At 40.5% G+C, this 8,147-nt stretch overlaps 1 non-coding gene across 1 annotated transcript; it reads left to right on the top strand.

The window, feature by feature from the left end:
- Positions 1 to 3,179: 3,179 nt before the first annotated feature.
- Positions 3,180 to 3,370, top strand: LOC112675730 (U2 spliceosomal RNA). The gene has a single exon (XR_003146034.1). It is a non-coding gene; the product is annotated as a U2 spliceosomal RNA (small nuclear RNA).
- The last annotated feature ends 4,777 nt before the right edge of the window (positions 3,371 to 8,147 follow it).

The following is an 8,147-nucleotide window of genomic DNA, read 5'->3' as shown; positions in this document are numbered from 1 at the left end:
AAAAAAAAAAAAAAAAAGCCACAGAAAGTAGAGGACAGAGGAAGAGGGAGGGAGAAAAGGAAGAAGGGAGGGATCAGGGGATGGAGAGAGAGACAGAGATGAAGATATTGAGGAAGAAGTTGATAGACACAGAGGAAGGACTGCGGAACTCCAATCTAGAATGAAAAGAGAATAGTTAATATATAAAAGTAGAAACTTTCTTGAACTTTAAAAGTATTCAAATCTGTTGTTTCAAAGAGTTGGTTATATCTTGAACCAAAAAAAAAGGGGGGGGGGTGCGGATTCCAAGTTTAATTCAAAAGAGAAAGTAAAAAGAGAGAGAGAGAGAGAGTCACACAGGTATGCTGGCAGCCAGAAAACACAATAAAACAAAAACAAAAGGAAACAGTTTATTTTTAAGATATCTGCATGACCTTAGACACTCTGCTGTACTAAATTATAGGAGAAAAGGGGGAAAAAATAGTAGGAGTGACATCAGCAAAATGGCCAAATATATTCGCTTGAACCACAATTTGGCATCTGTCCACAGACAAAGGTGCCTCAATGGGATCTGGGGGCCAGGTGGAGATTTTGAAACCCTGGTGCAGTCCAAGACTGAAGAGGACCATTTTGGGAAGGCAGGCTCACAGCCACACCACGGATTCAACAACAGCATGCCGTCTGGTTACAGAAAAGGGAACTCCATACACTTGGGAACTTTGCCACAGCCCACTTTAGCTGCGGGTCTATAATCTTTTTTTTCTCTGCTCCTTGGAAGATATTTTTAGAAAATACCCTCAAATTTATGTTTCATTGGTATTATTGTACAGCATTAAGGAATATCCTTAAAATTACCATGAGTAATGCCCTGATAATGACATTGAATGATGCCATTGTAATGATGAGCTATAAGATTGATGCAGAGGATGGCTTGTTAATGAAGTGGAAAGTAGATTAAGTAAAATGTCAAATTAATTAGAGGAATGCAAGATTATGTAGAAAGAGTCAGAACTCAGCTTTATTTATTTTTAGGTGCTTTCTAAATCAGCCTGATACTAATACGTTAAAATTATAGAGGTGATCATTTTAGGATGGTGGAATATAAGGTGATGTATAAATTAAGGAAGAAGCTAAATTGCTGTAACAAAGAAGCCAAAAACACAGTTGTTCAACAAAAGAGAAGAGTATTTATTACCTAAATAATAGTTTGGAGACTGGCAGGTGGTTCAGTGCTCGTAGGAGGCTGTGCAGTTAGAGCTCCTTCAGAAGGAGCCTTTGTTTCTGAACCGCATCCTTAACCCCTGCCCACTAGCTCCAAGCTGGTCCACTTGCACCAATCTATGTTCTAGCCTATGGGAAAGGTGGAGGGAGGATAGGCTAAGCAGATTCCTTATACAAATGTGATCTACCCTCATGGAACTTAAACAGATCCTAGCAAAGGTAGTCAGCAACTGGGCTTTGGTGTAACTTCCTCAAATGCAGCAGGGGTTCTATATCTTGAAGTAGAAAAGGTAAGGATGCAGCCAGGGTCATTTAGCCATTAACCAGAAGACTTTATTTCTTAATATTTTTCTATAATTTTTAATTAAAAAATAGACACATATTGCATTTATGATTTTTACAGACACACACACAAAAAAAAACAAGGAAGAAAAGAAACTCTCAATGACTTCATTCTATAATGCCTCCTCAAATAAAGATATCTATTATAGGTAGACGTGTGCTCTACAGATGCTTTGCTCTTGTCAGATTTGAATACCAAGGAGAAAATGATGAAATGAATTATCTAACAGAACCCATAATCTCAAAGTCGTTTCTTTGGAGCTTTCTAATAGAGCATATTGTTGTCTTGATTTTATGTATTGTATTTTTATAGCAGATCAGCCTTCCCTACTGCAGTTTCTAGTTTGAGTAGTAAGTAAAGAATTTTCACTCAGTGAAACCCTGTTTATCTCCAGGAGGAATTAGCTGGAATGCTCTAGGTGGCTGTGAGAAGTTGTCCTGAGTCAGAAATGCACACAGACAATCCAGAATTTGCTCCATTTCATTATTTTATCTTTGTTTCTTGATGCTTTCTAGTTGGATGGATTGCAACACTTCCCCCTCTGCAGATTAGAAAGAAATATCAAGAGATTCTCCAAAGAATATGAAAACTTCAGGTCTATTTATTTCTCCAATTATAGGCTTTGGCTTTCAGATCAAACCTTATGTTCATTTCTAAAATTTTAAATCATCGGTGGGTTTTAAAATATTGCTAATTACCAGAGGCAAAAAATGTCAAAGTGTTGAAAATATTAAAAGTGAGCAATATGCCTGCAAAAAAAAAAGTTTTCAACTGAATTTCTCAGCTAATGACAATGACAACGTGGGTGTTATTTAGTTGACTATTTTAACTGACAAACACATATGATGCAATGGCACATGAAACACAAGAAGACTGATGAAATATGAAATCTGTTGAGTGGAAAAACATTGGACATGGATGGGATGGTTTTATAAGTGGTAGAAAATGCCCATTTAGGGAAAAGATAATTGTTCTGTCAATTTAGATCCTGTGGATTTAATAGACTACTTGGGTATTCTTGTTGCTGTGATATCCTCCCCACTCCCCACCATGATTATGGCAACGACTTTTAAGTAAATAGAACCACTTAATAATTTGATATTAGAGGTCACTAATGGCAGCCATTTATGGACATAGCATTGCCTCAAGCTTAAAATGAATAAATAATAAAGCTAATAATAATGGCTAACGCTATGGGCCAGGGATATTTGAAATGCATTACCTATGTCCATTAAATCCTCACAACAGTCCTCTGAGATAGGTACTATTATTATCCACATCTTACAGATGAAAAAAAATCACTGTTAAATTGCTTTAATAATCTTTCTAGGTTCGTGTGTGTTTTAAAAGTACATGAGTGTGTGTGTGTGCGCGCATGCGCACATGCTCCTGCTACAGAAGATTAGCAGAAAGTAGATTGCAGAAAGAAGCAAATACAATTGATCCTTGAACAACGGGGAGATTAAGGGCACCAAACCCAATCAAATATCTGAATATAATTTTTGACTCCCAAAAAGCTTAACTGCTAATAGAATACTATTGACCAGAAGCCTTACCAATAAAATAAACAGTAGATTAACATATATTTTTGTATATCTTATATTATATGCTGTATTCTTATAATAAAGTAAGCTTGATTGTTTCTCAGCCTTTTGGCTAAAATCCAGTGTAGTATCTGTTCTTATCAGTTTAATATTTGGTATGTCCTCAATTCAAGGACAATATATTACATGGATTTTTGGAACAAGGAGATAGACTGGGAGCTTGCTCCATCCACTCCATGCATCGACCTGGTATTGAAGTACTTTTAAGAATGTTGAACCCTTACTGGGGAATTTAAAAAAAAAAAAAAAAAGCCAGAGAAAATAAAATGTCATTTACTACACTGTCCGGTATTTAGCTATACAGTAAGTTTACATCAATTGTCTATAAGCCAAATCGTCCATCTGTTAGCACCTACATCAGTGTTGTCTTATATAAAACATCGTGGATGTATATTAGCACTAGACATCAAAAATGAAAAGATAATGAATAGTGCATAAGTTTTGATAAATTTTAACTTTTTATAATAGATTGTAGATATTTTATGGTAGTCACTGATAAAATAGAATTGTATTTGCATAGTTTTATGCACTTATGACGTACCCAAGTTTTTCTTAATTTTTTCAATATTGATAAGCCTAGGTGGTTCCATGCAAATTTTTTTCAAACTGTCACAAATCTCCCAAATTTTTCTAACATACTTATTTTTTTTAATTTGCATAAAAGTAGACCCACACAGTTCAAACCCATGTTGTTCAAGGGTCAGATGAAGTTGGAGAAATGTCCCATAGGTTTGCATATGATTGGATACTTGAGAACCATATAGTTGCATACTTGAGGATCCTTGTGGTAGATGAGGCCGACGGATTACGATGAACAACAGGTTAGGAATGGGCTTTAGCTTTGTTCAAAAATTGCAAGTGATGTCTTCTGGAAAGGAAAAGCATTCTGGTAAGAGTAATAAGGGGAAAGAAAAGGAGAAAAGGGAAAGGAAAGATAGGTAATAGCTAACTTTCACTGAGTGACTGCTGGGGGCAGATGTCATGCTTGCAATACATTTTCTCCATTTACAGATAAAGAAACAGAGGTAAAGACAGATGAACACCTCCAAGGTTATGACCAGGAGTGGACAAGCAGGGATTCCCACCCAGGCATCTTGACCATTGGATAGAACCCTTCGGAACACATGGAGGTGGTAGTGAATGGGTGCATGTGAACAAGCAAGGACCAGCTAGATGCTTAACTCTCCGCAAAGCCTTCCTTTGCATTCATGCACCATGATGATTCCCTCCTTTGTGTCTTGCAGGACTGTGCCTTGTAGGCAGGTCCTTGTCTGGTCTGCCCCTGCACGTGCATGCATCGCTTGTCTTTTCAGCTACAGCAAGTGCTTCTATAAAAAGAGATGGTCTGTGTTCTTCCCCTTCTATTTTGTGCTGTGCACCCCTTCTTTGTGCAGTCCTCATCCAACTCTTGGAGAAGGCACAGTGAGGTAAAGTGACGGTAGTTATACTCAGGTTGGGGCAAGTGAAATGATATGTCATTTCTTTGTTCTGCTTTAGGATTACTAGGACAAGCTCTGAAGGCTCCTCTCTCTGTGCCTTCACTCATGGTGCTCCCTTGCCATGAATTCTGTCCGTCCTGTCAACGTTCTTCAACATCTCTCCTGAAATTTGCACTGTCCGGGCTGGTGAATTGATGTCTTCCTCTGTTATCCTTCCAACTTATAAATAATGCTTACTTCTGGCTTCCTTTTGTTTTTGCCTCCTCCTCTTTAAAGACAGTGTCCATTTATTCTTTCCCCTGGGGCCTATCACACTCCTGACATCCTGCCTTGCATACTTGTCCACCTCCATGTCTTTAGACACACTCTAGGCTTTGCCTGGAAACACCCCACATCCCTGCATGGCTCACTTTCTCACTGAATCACCCAACTCCTCAGAGAGACGTTGGGTGCTCGTGTAGGGAGGAAACATCCCAAGGAAATGTCCCAAGTTCTCAGTTTCAGCCCTGAGAGCATAGAAGAAAGTATAAGAGGGTATGGGCAGCAACCCATATTGATGCCCCCACGCTACCTACAATAGTCCCCCATCTGCTTCTCTTTGGTTTGTTTGTTTGTTTTAAAGATTTTATTTATTTATTTGAGGGAGAGACAGGGAGTGCACAAGCAGGGTGTGGGGGAGGAGGGGCAGATGGAGAGGGAGAAGCAGACTCCCTGCTGAGCAGGGAGCCTGATGCAGCCACAACCCTGAGATCATAACCGGAGAGGAAGTTGGATGCTTAACCAGGCTGAGCCACCCAGGTGCCACCCCAGCTGCCTCTTTTTATGCCCCCAACTCACTGAGTTTAGCTTCCTAGCAGGTGTCTACCTGCCCTAGTGATGGTTTGCAAACTCTCCTGGAGCTTCCTGGGTGTAATCTGAAACCCAAAACTGATCCCCAGGCACAGAGGGCAGAGAGACACTGAGGAAAGGCAGCTACTCCGGGTTGGCAGGTTTATTCAGCAAGAAAACTTACATTCGAGGCTTGTCTTGGGGCTGCAAGCGAGATAAGTCGATTTCCGCACCCACCTACCAAAGCCTGGAAGTTTATAAAGAGGCCTTCACTGGGTTCAGTCACATGTACTGTGCAGGTGTTCTCAACACAACATCATTATCCCGAGGCTGTGTCCTTGGAGCAGCTTCTGGGAGTGGGGAAGGCAGGCAGAGACCACATTCCGAGGACAGGGATATGGGTACAGCTTTATTTTCTGTTGTCTTTCTCCTCCTAGATTTCATACTCCATCAAACATTACTTTGTTTAATTCCCAGCACAGCATCTGGCACATAGTAGGCATTGTTGCATAGATACTCATTACATGAATCAGTGAATAAATATGTGTTAGGGATTAATTGGCTGCCCTGTTTTGTTGAATTTTTATTTAAAAATAAAGTGTGGAATATCTTTTACTGCATTATCTGTTCAATACTCGAAAGATTCTATTTTTTTTTTTTTTATGTGTGGTAAGATCTCGTTAACTGATGTGTTTGCAAATGACCTCAGCTTAGGCAACTGTCCCTTAGCTGTGACACCTTCTACTCAGGAGGGTTTTAATTGTGTTTCTCAGCATATTTACTATATATATTACTAACATAGAGAATCTACATGTCAAAGACTCTTTATTTCAACAAATTTGGGGAAACCAACAACCAACTCTATTCTCTCTCTCGTTATCTATCACATGTACATGTGTGTGTGTAGTGGTCCTGGCAGGATAAGATGTCAGCAAAGGCAAGCTCCTTGGATACAGATGTTTTGGTTTATAGACGAGCAAATTGAGTCTTGAGTGTGTTTGTGATATATTCAAGGTCATGTTGTGCAACAGTGGCAGAGCAGGTCTGGAATCCAGATTGTCTGCCTTCTAGAGGGACATTCTTTCTGCCACACAGCAGACATTTCATGAACTGCTGTATTGTGTGCCTAAGCTATGTTCCTTCCGCATGGCATGGCTCTTGGAAGATGAGCTTTTTAAATGTTAGTTAATTCCCCAAGTGAACACCTGAGCTTGAGTAATATTATTCCTTCTATGTATATGAAGGGAAACATCTGTGAGAGGCTAGAGGATTGGCCATAGGTCACAAGAATGATTTGTTTGAATTCAGAGGCCTTCCTTGGATGTTGGAACAGCCCTTTCTTGTGGCTCAGAGAACAAAAAAGTTATGCAAATCAGGGAACTATGTTCTGACTTCAGCCCATCTGGACCCTGATTACATGAAAGCAATTTCCTTATAATCCTTATTCTAGTATGTGCTTCTTCTCTTGACTCTTGGGATATTGCTACATGAGGCCAATGCAGCTTGAGTGATTTGCTTCCCCTTAATGGACTTATTTTTGCCTAGATTGGCTGGATGTTTTGCATTTACCTTCAGCAACAGATGAAAAGCCGTTTTTGGAGGGCCAAGACATTAAAATCAATGTGTTGTTATAGGATGCTGAGTAACAGTAACCCAGGGCAATTGTATAATTGTTGATGTCTCCTATCATCTACTTTTTCCTTTTTTTTTTTTTCATTTTTATTTATTTATGATAGTCACAGAGAGAGAGAGAGAGAGAGGCAGAGACACAGGCAGAGGGAGAAGCAGGCTCCATGCACCGGGAGCCCGACGTGGGACTCGATCCCGGGTCCCCAGGATCACTCCCTGGGCCAAAGGCAGGCGCCAAACCGCTGCGCCACCCAGGGATCCCATACCCCATACTTTTTCCTTTTCTAAAACAAAGCATGAGGAAAGCTTGAGCACCCTGATGGCTATATTTTTGTTTCCAGAGCCATAAGCACCAAACTTCCAGAAAATCCACCATGCTGCCAAGGTGGCAAATGCTGCAGGCTTCACTCAGGGCATAAAGGGCATTGAGGTGTGTGTGCATGCTGGCCTGACTGCTCGGTGCACAGTGTTCCCCCAGATGTGTGCAGCCGCTCCCAAAGCCACAATGATGCTTGGTCTGCTAGAACAAGCAATGATGGGTTTAAACAGATCATCTCCAAAATTTCTTTGATAGAGTATATACAAGTATTTCTATTTTTATACTATCTCAATGCTGGGAAGTAGGTCAGAGATTGCAAATCTCCTCCCTTAAGCAATGGACGGAAGGTTCAGGGGAATGTGAGTGTGTGCGTGTGGGGGGTGTTTCTGAGAGAGAATGAGTGCTTGAGGTAGAAAGACAGACAAAGAGAGAGACATAAATCTGTTGGACCTTTGGTTGGCCCAACAAACTCACTTTTTGTGGCTGGGTCAGTTTCTTCTTTATTATTTCTTCTTACCTTCCTGATTATTCATCTCACCTGGGGTTATTCAGCCATGCTTTTACTATATCTTTGAAACAAATACTTGGCTCATTGCTTTCCAAACTCTCCTTTCTTTTTTTCTTCTAAGATAGGCCTTCAGAGGCATCCACTCATTCTCTACAGCCATGTTCTACGTCCTTGAGGCTGGCCAGTCGCCACCAAATGTTCACAGAGGTGGGCCTGGATCCTTGCATGACCTGGACAGTCCCATTCAGGGCTGATCTGGCCAGCATGACCCTGGCCA

Source organism: Canis lupus, chromosome 10 (genome assembly GCF_003254725.2).
Source record: "Canis lupus dingo isolate Sandy chromosome 10, ASM325472v2, whole genome shotgun sequence".
NCBI classification, from domain to species: domain Eukaryota; kingdom Metazoa; phylum Chordata; class Mammalia; order Carnivora; family Canidae; genus Canis; species Canis lupus.
This window is presented reverse-complemented; position numbering and strand designations above follow the sequence as displayed.